The sequence below is a fragment of the Triturus cristatus genome, chromosome 8, assembly GCF_964204655.1.
Source record: "Triturus cristatus chromosome 8, aTriCri1.1, whole genome shotgun sequence".
NCBI classification, from domain to species: domain Eukaryota; kingdom Metazoa; phylum Chordata; class Amphibia; order Caudata; family Salamandridae; genus Triturus; species Triturus cristatus.
In genome coordinates this window covers 1,700,336,353-1,700,349,242 of record NC_140591.1, presented here as the reverse complement: position 1 = coordinate 1,700,349,242, position 12,890 = coordinate 1,700,336,353, and the positions used below count along the sequence as shown (strand labels likewise).

Here is a 12,890-nt window from a genome sequence, read left to right as displayed (position 1 = left end):
TTGGTTGCCGCAGGAGTAGGTGGGGAGGCTCTGGCATGGGTCAGAAACTTCCTTAGCAACAGACGCCAAGTCACAGTGCTGGGCCAATACCAGTCTGAAGCCAAGGTCGTCAGCTCTGGGGTCCCTCAGGGCTCGAGTCTAAGCCCCGTACTTTTTAATTTGTATATGGTACCCCTGGTGAAACTGATCGCATCATTCCAGATCAGCACAATATCATATGCTGACGACACCCAGCTTATCCTGGTGCTGGATAGGGAACGGCCTGGCGCCGAGGAAAATCTTAAGGAGTGCCTAGCAGCAACATTCCAATGCATGACTGATAATCATCTAAAATGTAATGCCGGAAAGACAGAAATTCTGCCGTTTGGAAATCAAAATCTGTTTTCCCCAAAAACCTGTTGGCCTGATGATGCGGAAGCCCCCCCCCCCCCAACACCATTACATTTGCTCGAAACTTGGGTATCAAGTTTGACGACCAATTGTCCTTTAAACATCAAGCGGTGGCCGTAGCTGGCACGTGCTTTCATATAATAAAAGCTCTAAGGACGTTTTTTGATCTCCTCCCGTTGCCGGCCAGAAAAACGGTTGCAGTTGCCCTAATATCCTCCAGGTTGGACTACTGTAATGGCTTATATGCTGGAGCTAATAAGTCCGTACTCCATAGGTTACAGATGGTCCACCACGCAGCGGCCCGCCTGGTATTACGTTGGCCCCGCAAGTCATCAGCCTCAGCAGCGCTTAATGCGCTCCACTGGCTACCAATTGGTAAAAGGATTCTTTTTAAGATTCTGCTAATTACCTTCAGGGCATTTCAACAGCAAGGACCAAAATACCTCTGTAATGGTTTTAGACGGTATCACCCGACACGTTGCCTGAGGTCTGCCGGCCAAAATCTGCTTATAATCCCCATATTTAAGTTGGCAACAAAAGGTGGCAAATCCCTTTTTGTGCTGGGCGCCAAGGCCTGGAACAAGCTCCCGCCCTTCCTACGATCACTGTTCCACGAAACCCAGTTTAGGAAAGCATTGAAAACCTGGGTGTTCTCTCTGACCGATGCTGCCTGCAGAGCACTGGTGTAATGTGTAGTGTAAAGTGTAAGCTGTCTATTTTCCCTCCAACCCTTCCATCTGGGTTGGTGAGCGCCAAGATACTCCTTGGAGTGATAGGAGCGCTATATTAAGTGTCCTTTACATTACATTACATTACATTACAGCACTTAGTGCCAGCTGCAACGTTTAGGTCTGCGCGATTGCGCACTCTTGACTTCTGCTGCATTGGCAGCATGCCCTGACATTTTGACATAGGGCATTTGAGCCCCTTAGAGATGGCCAGTTGGCCAGGGGGGCTGTTAGGTTAATAGGGCGCCAGGCCCTAAAGTGATTTATGTGGTGCTAGGAAATGTAATATAGTATGATTTACGCACCCTGATTTATACCTCTAGATGTGGTTTTATGATTATGAGGTTTGCATACTGTGTTCATGTTTGAGTTATCCTCTACTGTGGTTTATCCATGTGAGATTATTCTCTACTGTGAGTTTATTTCCTAAGGTGAGTTATACTTAGGAGGTTATGGTCTACTATATTTAGGCTTATGAGGTTGGCGCAGAATATATTTCTCGCCTAATGTGATACTCTGCATAATATGATTTATGTTACAGGATGATGCTGAGTATAGTGTTTGCCAGTAATTACTGGTTGTGTTCTACGTTTATTATATGTCTACATTTATTATCTTTACTCAGTGATGATTCTGACAGTGGCCCACGTGGCCCTGTCATGTGTATATAATCCCCGGTATATATTGCCCAGTGCCAATTGGCACAGTGTATATTATGTGATTACTATCCTAATACAAAGGCTATTTTTTATATATAACCTTGTGTGGAGTTCCTTTTGTGGTGGGCCTAGTATGTTGTTGCTGTGTGTGTGTTGCGCAAACGCTTTACACATTGCCACCGGGATAAGCCTGACTGCTGGTGCCAAGCTACCAAGGAGGTGAGCAGGGGTTATCTTTGGCGTGTAACTCCCTTGCCCTGACTAGGGTGGTGGTCTCTGCCTCCCTTTGGCGCAAGCCTTAGCCAACCAGAGATCCCATTTCTAACACCCCCCATGCGGAAACGCAGTGCACATAGCCAAAGATATCTCCTGGGCATATGGGCGGGCAATCCCAGCTCTACTCTGGCTCCGGTTCCAGCATGACCTCATCGTCCGCACCTTGTCAGTAAGCATCCCGTGGCGCAGCTGCTGTTGGAGGATAATAAAGGACAATACGTATCTTGAGATTCCACGTCCGTCTCAGTCATCTGGGTCCCGAAACACCAGTGCCACTGCTTGCGTAAGCCATTGCAATTGGGCCGCTATGTAGTATGTTTCAAAATCTGGCACTGCCAGCCCCCCATCAACCTTAGGGCGCATCATGGTATCTAGCGCCACCCGCCTTCTGCCTGTCACCCAGATAAACCCCCCCCTATCAGAGATCTGATCTGTTTAAAAATTGACCCCAGGATCCAAATTGGCAATGTCCTAAAGTAGAATAACAACCGGGGGAGCACTACCATCTTCAATAGTGCCACTCGCCCAGCCACCGAAAGTAGCAAGGTTCCCCAAATAGCTAAACTACCTCGAAGACCATGTATGGCTCTACCTACATTACCATCCAACAGATTAGCAGGTGCATGGTAGATGTTGGTACCCAAATAAGTCTATCAGCGATGTTCCCATTTTATACCGTTAGTATGGGAGGGGCCTGTATCCGACGGGGCCGTCGGGAACAGGCAAGTCTTCGCCCAGTTCACCCCGAGTCCTGAAACCCTGCCAAAGTCTTGGAGTAGGCTCGTCACACCATCTAAGGCGTCCGTCGTGTTAGGGAAAAACATAAGTAAGTCATCGGCATAGAGTGATATGTACTGCACAACCCCGTGTAAGTCAAGGCCTGTATATCACCGTCCCAGTCTACCATGTGCCGCTAATGGCTCTATAGCCAGTGCAAACAACAAGGGGGAAAGCGGGCACCCCTGCCGCGTTCCACGCCCTACTGTGCAAGAGGAAGAGAGCAGGGCCCCCGTTCGAACTCGGGCTGATGCTGATTTGTATAGGATCTCAGTCCATCCTACAAAGGCCTCCTGAAGTCCAAATGAGCGCATGGCTTGAAACAAGTATGGCCATTCCAGGCTGTCAAACGCCTTCTCAATATCAACCGATAGGATGGCAGCAGAGACAGTAGAACAAGAGTCCTCCCCTAGTACGCGAAGTAACCGCCGCACACTGGTGGCAGTATTCCGAGTTGGGATAAATCCCGCTTGGTCTTGATACACCGGTTGCACCATGTGTGGAAGCATATGTGTTGCAAGAATTCTGCTCAGGATTTTATAATCAGACGTGAGCATAGACAAGGGGCGATAAGCTGTTTTATAAGATGGATTCTTCCCGGGTTTCAATAACGGAATAATGATAGCCTCTAAGGTGGAGGTCGGCAATACTCCAGTCTGCTTCGCCTCGTTAAAAACAGCCAGCAATCTAGGGGCCAAGAGATCGACATAGGTCGAGTAGAACTCTATCGGTAATCCATGCACTTCCGGCGTTTTGTTGGCGCCATACGTTTGCTCGCACTCCGAATTTCTCCCAGCGTAATCTCCTCCCCTAACAAGTCAGCCTGCGTCTTTTCTAGGTGTGGTAGTCCTATACCTGCCAAGAACTCCCCTATATAAGCCCCATCAACCTCTAACTTACTTTGATACAACACTGCATAGTCCCCCAAAAACAGCATGTTAATCCCCTGTTGGGTATATACCGGGTCTCCCGTAGGGGTATCCAGCTCTAGTATAGGTGTTCCTCGGCTGGCCGGATTAGCCAGTCATGCCAGCAGGGTGCCCGCCTTAGCCTGCTCTGCATGCGCGCGTGCCAGATATTTTTCATAGTCGAAACAACGTAACCTCTCCACCTGCACTGCCACCACCTCTCTAGCATCTGAGACCTCCCCCTGCTCGTCAGGACATTTGGGATGGGCTCTTTCTGCTGCTCGCAAGCGCTGTTCTGCTGCATCTACGTCTTGTAATAATGTCTTCCGTACCCCCACCGTATGAGCTATATACAGTCCTCCAACTACAACTTTGAAAGCATCCCATTCCACTGCCGTCGACGATGCTGTTCCCTAATTTTTGGTAAAATATTGAGTGATTCCTGTTTCGACCTCTGCGCAAAAGACCTGGTCTTCCAACGCCTCAGATGTCGCAATCTCAAAGTCGGGACCACAGGGCGCTCAAGAGTCCAGAGGAGGCTCAACAATAGTGGGTTATGATCCGACAGTGTTCTCGCGAGATATTCACTGTGCCACACCTTCGCATGCAAGTCTGGGGTGCATGATATAGCATCCAGTCGCACATGTAGTTCGTGCAGCGCCGAAAAAAAGGAATAATCCCGTTTGCCCGGGTGCTGCACTCGCCAGGTGTCTATCAGTCCCCATCTAGTCTGCCAATCTCGTCGAGCCTTAGAGATTCTGTGTATGGGTGCCTCAGAGAGTAGACGGTGGGACCAATCCATGACTGTGTCAGCTAAAGAGTTTAAATTACCCCCCATAATTACCGGTACTGTCAAATATGGTGCTAACTTCCCGGATAAGTGATTAAAAAAGGCCGGCTGATCCACGTTGGGAGCATACAATACTACTCAACACCACGTCTTTGCCATTGAGACAACCCGCTACTTCCACAAATCTCCCCTCTGGGTCCACTAACTGTTGCATAGGCTGAAAATAGGGGTGGGCGGAATTACCGGAAGTGTCTTTCGCCAAATATCACGAAACGGCACAAAATCTCCACGATCTCGCGATATTTTGCGTGATCGTGGAGATTAGTGCTTCCGGTTGGGTGCCCTCGAGTCAGCTGTCCGTCATAGTGGGAGAAAGGGCGGGAAGACGTTGCCCACCGCTGGTGTGTGTGGCGGGGCTTCCATGCAGTTCACATGCCGCTTGTTTAAAGGGCCAGAGACCGATCAGAGCAGCAGACGAGGAGACAGAACCTCCTGGTGTCAGGAACTACACGGGGATTGCGCTCGAGAAAGTCGTGGATGCACAGAGCTCCATCGAGGATCACAGCTAATTATTGACAGGAGATAAGATAACTGGAGGACTTTCTACTGGCTAATCAGTAAGTGCTACCTCGTTGGGTAAATGTATAGTGCTTTTCCTACACTACAACTGCGTAAAGGGCCAGAAGAGTTGTCTACAGTGACCATGTGTGTCTTTAACGTTGCCACGGCGCCGACGGGCCCCGGGGTACCTAGAGTCAGCTGTCCATCATAGTGGGGGAAAGGGCGGGAAGATGATGCCCACCGATGGTGTATGTGGCGGGGCTTCCATGCAGTTCACATGCCACTTGTTTATAAAGGGCCAGAGACCGATCAGAGCAACAGATGAGGAGACAGAACCTCCTGGCGTCAGGAGCTACACGGGGGTTGAGCTCGAGAAAGTCGTGGATGCACAGAGCTCCATCGAGGATCACAGCTAATTTTTGACGGTAGATGTGGGGAGAAAAGCACACCTGCCCAGCCTCGACCTAGCTACTCCCGAATGTTTTGTGCTGATTACTGCGTTACTGAATTTGAGCTCCAACTCGGGCACCTGCTTTATTTATATCTGTAAGTGCTTCCTGTTGAGACAGGAGCATCGTGCCAGAATTAATCTTGTCCTGCACCTGCATATGTCCGTTCCGGTCGCGGATCGCGGAAGTTTCGACATTTTCGCGTTCCGCGCGGAACGCAAAAATGACGGAATGTCGCAATTTCCGCGAGCGGAACGGAAATTCTCGCCCACCCCTAGCTGAAAAGGGATTTCCGCCCTCACCCAAATCAGCACCCCGCGCAACTGCAGAACATGGTGTGCAAAAAATGTGTCCTCTCCATCGGCGCTGCAGAGCCAACCCTTCAGGGCGCTCAATATGCGTTTCGTGGAGAAACGCTATTTGGACCCCCCCCTTCGTACCAAATAAGCATGTACCTTATGGCGTCTCAGCATTGTATGAATCCCTCTAATATTCCATGTCATGCACTTTAATTCAAGTGACGCCCCCATGTTGCAGTCGGAATCCTACGATCGATTGCACTTTCCAGCAGGACACACCGGTGGCACTACCCCAACACAAACCCAGATATCCCCCCCCCCAACATCCCCACCCCAGAACAGGTACTAAAACGCTAGTTCCCATCCAAACTATTGCCTGAGGGTAAGTAATGTAAGTGGAGTGTTACGTATCAAGACAGCAAATGTGTACGGTGCAGTGTAAATAAGTTACGACGTACATCTGAGAAAAGTGCTCACGTCCCGGGAGGTGGCAACCGCATTTGAATTTACAGCAGTACAAGCAACAGATGCTTACAGGGTAAGTAATATCCTATGCTTGTAGCATGTGCTACTTTCGAACGCATGTTTTAGACACAGTTTGGTCACCCAAAGTCTCTTGGCCAGCTTGAATACCCACACAGTAATGCTTAGGGAATGTTGTGGTGTCGACTATGTAGAAGCTCTGCAGATACTTGCTATGGTAAAGTTCCCTAAGAAGGCCATATCTCCTTCCTTTTTAGGTCTCGTCTAGGCAGCGTTGTGCTGTCTCTTAGAGACAATCTGTATTCAGGATTTGGGCATAAAGCTCCGCCTACTTCCCGCCCATCTTTTTAATTGGCTCCTGTCTCTGTCCTTTGTAAATGGTGGCTTTTCATTGATCATTAGGCTTAGTAGTCCCTCCTTAGTACCGCCTTGTCTCTTTTTGTAACATCCCACGAGGACACCCCCTGTTACATGTATTGTTATGCCTTAGGTTTTAGTTACAACCACAAGGCACTATTTTCTTAAAGGCCTTCAGACAGGACACTCACTTGGTCCTAAACTAGGTTGGCAGTGGTTACTTTACTCGCTAGCACATCTCTCATACTAGCCCTTCTATAAATTTCCCTTCATCAGCTCCACATAGAATATAACCTAATGCGGAATTAATTAATAATTATTTTGTCACATTTCAAAGCTACTAATTGTATATATGGACAAAGCTATTTGAATGTACTTGTGGTACTGTCTTGCATGCAATGCATTATGGGTAGGGTGGATTTACCAGATCTTCTGCAGGGTGCAGTACCATATGTGACCAAAAGAGTATGATGTTCACTAGGGACCTCTAGGAGCAGTTTGCGGTACTGCACCTAGACAAGCAGTGCTGGTGCCTTGCTCACTAGGGGCCTCTAGGAGCAGCTTGTGGTACTGCACCTAGACAAGCAGTGCTGGTGCCTTGCTCACTAGGGGCCTCTAGGAGCAGCTTGTGGTACTGCACCTAGAGAAGCAGTGCTGGTGCCTTGCTCACTAGGGGCCTCTAGGAGCAGTTTGCGGTACTGAACCTAGACAGGCAGTGCTGGTGCCTTGCTCACTAGGGGCCTCTAGGGGCAGCTTGCGGTACTGCACCTAGAGAAGCAGTGCTGGTGCCTTGCTCACTAGGGGCCTCTAGGAGCAGCTTGTGGTACTGAACCTAGAGAAGCAGTGCTGGTGCCTTGCTCACTAGGGGCCTCTAGGGGCAGCTTGCGGTACTGAGACATACAATGCTGGTTCCTGGTTCACTACGCAAGCATTTGCAATGCACTAGGTCTTGCATTACTGAAAGTATGAGCTACTGGTGTTGCATTATAATTTGCAACACCAATACCTAAAACCATCTCGCAATCCCACCCTTTAGAAATGGGATTTCCTGGGTGAGGTTGTTTCAAAAGCAACAAACAGTTCTTGCTCTTGTAGATGAAGTTTGTCCTATCAGTGCTGTACACGACTGTTCTCTTGACATCTCATGTGTGTAATGCCCTTTCTGCCACTGTCTCTGGATGAAGAAGTAAATACGCAATTGAGCAGTCTGATTACCATGGACAACTATATGTGAGCCTGGATGGAAGGTCCTACCACTGTGTGCTCTCGCACTTTACTAACTCGCCTCATTGAGGTAATTGCAACTAGGAAGGCTACAGTACACAACTGAAATTACATGCCACAAGACTGTAGTGGCTCAAACGGAGGTCCCATAAGTTCTGTTCGCACCATATTATAGGCCCATGCAGGGATCAGTGAGGTTATAACAGAAATAACTATACAAAGGCTTTGATGGGCTGTATTTTGAACTAAGAATATGTTCTCTCGATTTGCCAGCTACTGCAGCAACATGTAAGTGAATACAGGTATATGCTAATCCAGCCTTTTGAAAGTGCAGTAGGTAATGAAAAATAACCTGAATTAATGGTTGAAGTGAGCAGATCTGTCTGTTAAGAAAGTAATGGACAAAACCTTTCTATTTTGTGACTCAGCATGTCCATGTGGTTGGTTTGCATGCCTCACACAGGATTTGTACACAATCCTGAGGAAGTTGTAAATACCTTACTTGAAGTCCTCAGTTGCCAAATTGCTAGGCTCATTTTCCTGCGGTTTGGACATCTGAGCTGACCCTGATGCTGAGTCAGAATGTCCGGTGTGATGGGCAACCTTTTGAGCAAATGGACAGGCATTTCGGACAGCATTGAACACTATAGCCGTTTTTGACCAATTTGGGAAAACCAGAATGAATCTCCTTTTCCATATTACCACACTCTAGAATCAGAGGCAGCAGAGAAAAAGTGCAGGCAAAGATCTCTGACCAGTTTCTCCATAGTGCATTACCCACCGACAGTGGGTGAGGATACCAGGAGGCACCATTTTGACACAGTTTGTTTTCTGTGGTGGTGAACAGATCACCTGTGGGTGTGTCCCATTTCCAAAACGTATTGCTGAAGAACTTTAGGACTCATCTCATCAGTGAAGCCGGATTTGTGTGTGAACGGCCCAATGCCAGATTGTTTGATCAAGGGCTAACAGTAGAAGAGTGTGAGCTCCCCCATGATTCTGGATAAAGTAAAAGGCGGTCATGTGGTTTTACCAGGACTGTATCCCTTGAATGAGCATGAAAATCGCTCTGCATGCCAAAGCAATCGCTGTCAGTTTGAAGAATAGATGTGACAATCCCATTGTTTCCGTGTCCAGGTACCCAGACGAGTCTGAATAGTCGTGGTTGAGTTCTGTTCCCTTTCCCATGAGTGAGGGTAATGCTCACTTCCAGCTTAGGCTCCAGAAATTACCTGCCCCGTTCCTTGTGGCACCACTTGAGACTGTGCTGAACTCTGCTCGACTAACACTTGACTTTCTGACTGACCTGCCTCTTGTTACCACTGGTAAGCCAGACATTCTTGCAGTGGGCACGTGCATTCTAGTGTGGGTGACTAATGCTAAACATTAAGCTATAATTCCCAACAGCTTCTTCATGGTCCTCAATGTAGGGGTTTGGGTAGGCCTTTCTGTGATGAAGTTTGATGTAGCCCTCAGAAAACATTGCATTTGCTATGTCGAGATCTGATTTCTTTGAATTTACCAAACACCCTATTCTGTCTAGCAGAGTCACTGCTGCCCGAGTTACTGCTAGGCATTGTTCTTTGCTGCTGTTCTTTATCGGCCAGCCGTCCAGATATGGAATGACGAGCATCATTTATGCACACATCTGCTGCAACCACAAGTGGACATTTGGTAAACACCCTCAGGGCTGTTATGACCCTCAAAGGTTAGAATTTTGAGTTGGTAGTGTTGGCCATTTAACACAACCCATAGGTAGTGGTGAGGTGCTGGATGTATGTGGACGTGGAAGTAGGTGTCTTGGAGGTCAACGGTTGCCATTTGGTCTCCTGTGCACAAGGATGACATCCTGCAGCACTGTCATATTAAAGTGTTCTGAAATGACTTTGCAATTCAGTGGACTGAGGTCAAGGATAGACTGACAACATCCAGGGAGTATACTCACTGGACCCCCTAGTGTGAGGGCACTACCTCAATGGTACCATTTGGTATAAGTGCTTAAGCTCCCTCTTGAAACACTCCCTGGTGTTCCTGACTGTGTGGTGTTGAGGTGGGATGTTTGGTGTTGTGATGTAGTACTCGGCCTTATTTGTGTATTCATTATAACCTTGCCTTCCAGTAACAGCTCCTTCCATCTCTTCTAGCACACCTCTGACAGGTGTTTTAACAACTACACCATTCCTTCCCAATGATAAGGATTTTAAAGAGAGAGATTAACAAGAGTTGGTAGTACCCAACTGTATTGACGCCCCCACTGCACCACACTTCCCTAATGTGTCAGTTTTCTTACATTTGTTCTCAGGTGGAGGGGATTCCCATTTGCTTGGGCACATGCTATTTTCCTGACTGCATGGATGACCAGGGTGTCCGATGGGACATGATCTTGCAATTAAAGATGGTTATCTGGTGCTGGTGTGTACTTTTTCCAAGCTTTTGAATCCGAACCCAATGGAGGAAAAAACAATGTGTTTCAGTCTTTGTCCTGGTGCATTGTGGGCTAAGGGAAGTGTCACAAGAAGACCCAAGACTTCTCTGAAGAGAAACAACGTACACACATCTACGCCCACCATTACACATCAGACCATGTGATCTACAGCAACACATGCTACAATCCTTGTATTTCCTTATTAAAGTGGATTTTTCTTTTCTCACTGGTATGGATTTTTTGGTGTATAGTAAAGTTTCCGTTTACACAAAAAGCTTTGCCACAATCACATTAATGAGGCTTCTCGCCACTATGGATGCGATGGTGAAGCATGAGATATCTCTTTTTATAAAATGTGTGATCACATTGAGTACATTTATATGGTCTTGGACCACCGTGGACTGCCATGTGCTCTTTTAATGAAGTTCTTGTACGGAAAGCTTTGCCACATTGGATGCATTTATATGGTTTTTCACCCGTATGGATTCTAAGATGTATACTCAGATTTTCCATTTTAGGAAATGCCTTGTCACACTCAGAACATTTATATGGTTTCTCACCGGTGTGAATCCTCTGGTGTATCTTTAGCTTTCCAATTTCACGAAAAGTTTTGCCACAATCATCACATCTATGTGGTTTCTCACCAGTATGGATACGATTGTGCAACAGAAGATGGCTCTTTTTATAGAAAGCTTTGTCACATTCGGTACACTTGTATCGTTTTAGACCACTATGGACTGCCTCGTGAGCTTTTAGATAACTTCTTGTTTTGAATGCTTTCTCACATTCAGGACACGGATATGGTTTCTCGCCAGTGTGACTTCTCTGATGAGCAACCAGAAGTGTTTTGTTAGAATATGCCTTGACACATTCAGTACATTTATATGGTCTGATCGCTGTATGGTATAACAGATGTCTCTTACGGGCACCACTTGTCATAAAATATCTGTCACATTCAAAGCATTTATACGGCTTCTCACCGGTGTGAGTTCTCTGGTGCATCAGCAGAGGTCCCTTTGAAATGAAAGCCTTGTCACATTCAGTGCATGTATGCACTTTCTCCCCTGTGTGCGATTTCTGATGCATCAATAATTCAGACATTCTTTTGAAAGCCTTGTCACATTCAGAACAGTTATATGGTTTTTCTCCTGTGTGATTTTTGTGGTGGGCCCCCAGTTCTGCTTTTGTAATGAAAGCCTTGTCACATTCAAGACATTTATATGGTTTTTCTGCTGTGTGATTTCTCAGATGAAGCACCAGCTGTGCTTTGGTTATGAAAGCCTTGTCACATTCAGTACATTTATATGGCTTCTCTCCAGTGTGTGTTTTCAGATGCACAGTCAGATGCCCCTTCTGTATATAAGCTGCGCTGCATTCAGAGCATTTGAATGGTTTTTCTCCAGTGTGAACTCTTTGATGTCTTAAAAGATCTGCCTTTTGAATGTAAGCCATGTCACATTCAGAACACTTGTATGGCCTCAGTCCTGTGTGTACTGCTTGATGTATCTTTAGACTGTCCCTTCTAGAGAAATATCTGTTGCATTCAGTACATTTGTGGGGTTTCACATTGGTGTGTACGGTCATATGTCGAGAGAGACTATCTATTCTGTCATAAACTTTGCCACATTCAGTACATTTGTATGGTGTCTTACAAGCGCTGCTTCGCTGATGAATCTTAAGCTGACTCTTTTTAATAAAAGCCTTGTGACAGCCAACACACCTATATGGTATGATTCCTGTGTGGCTTACCTGGTGTGTCGTCAGACTGCCCTTTGTACTATAGGCTTTGTCACATTCCGAACACTTATATGGTTTCTCATCAGCGTGCTTTCTCTGATGAGTCACCATCAGCCACTCTTGTCACATTCTGTACATTTATATGGTTTTAGACCTGTGTGGACAGTTTTGTGTCTCCTCAAAGTATCATTTGTGCTGAAGTCTTTGCCACACTCAGCGCATGTATATCTTTTATCACCAGTATGGATTCGATAGTGTAGCAGTAGCTTGTTTGATCTAACAAAAGCCTGGTCACACAAGGTACATGTAAATGCTCTTGGAGCATTGTGGATTAACTTATGTTGCTTTAGAGAACCACGTGTATAGAAAACTTTGCTACATTCACAACATGTATAACGTTTCTCCATCATGTATTCTCAAACATATATTTCCTTATAATTAATTTTTTGACATAATTAGTATATGGTATCACCTCTGAAGAGTCTCTGACAAGTTAATAAACATAGGTTTAGAATGAAGCGAGGTTCAGGACATTTTATGTGGCTTCTCCTGGGGTTACTGTCTCCTGTGAGTGTTTTAGATCTTCTTACTTCAGTTGCCTTTACAGCACTCTGTTCCTTCCACAGGTAGATTTGCATTATACAATTAAATGATATAATACAGGAATTGTATAATTTTTTTCTCCTTTTCATGACCTCCCTTTGTAATGCTTCCAAATTAGGTACACATGTAAATTATTGATCAGGTAATGTAGAAGCACTGTTCTCGCACTCAGTACAGTTTTATGGCGTCTCTTCTTTGAAATTACCTATGCAGATAGGCTAAAG

The 12,890-nt window shown here is 46.3% G+C and overlaps 1 pseudogene; it reads right to left on the bottom strand.

Moving 5' to 3' along the window:
* Window positions 1-10,506: 10,506 nt before the first annotated feature.
* Window positions 10,507-12,470, bottom strand: LOC146808644 (uncharacterized; annotated as a pseudogene).
* Between the last annotated feature and the right edge of the window lie 420 nt (window positions 12,471-12,890).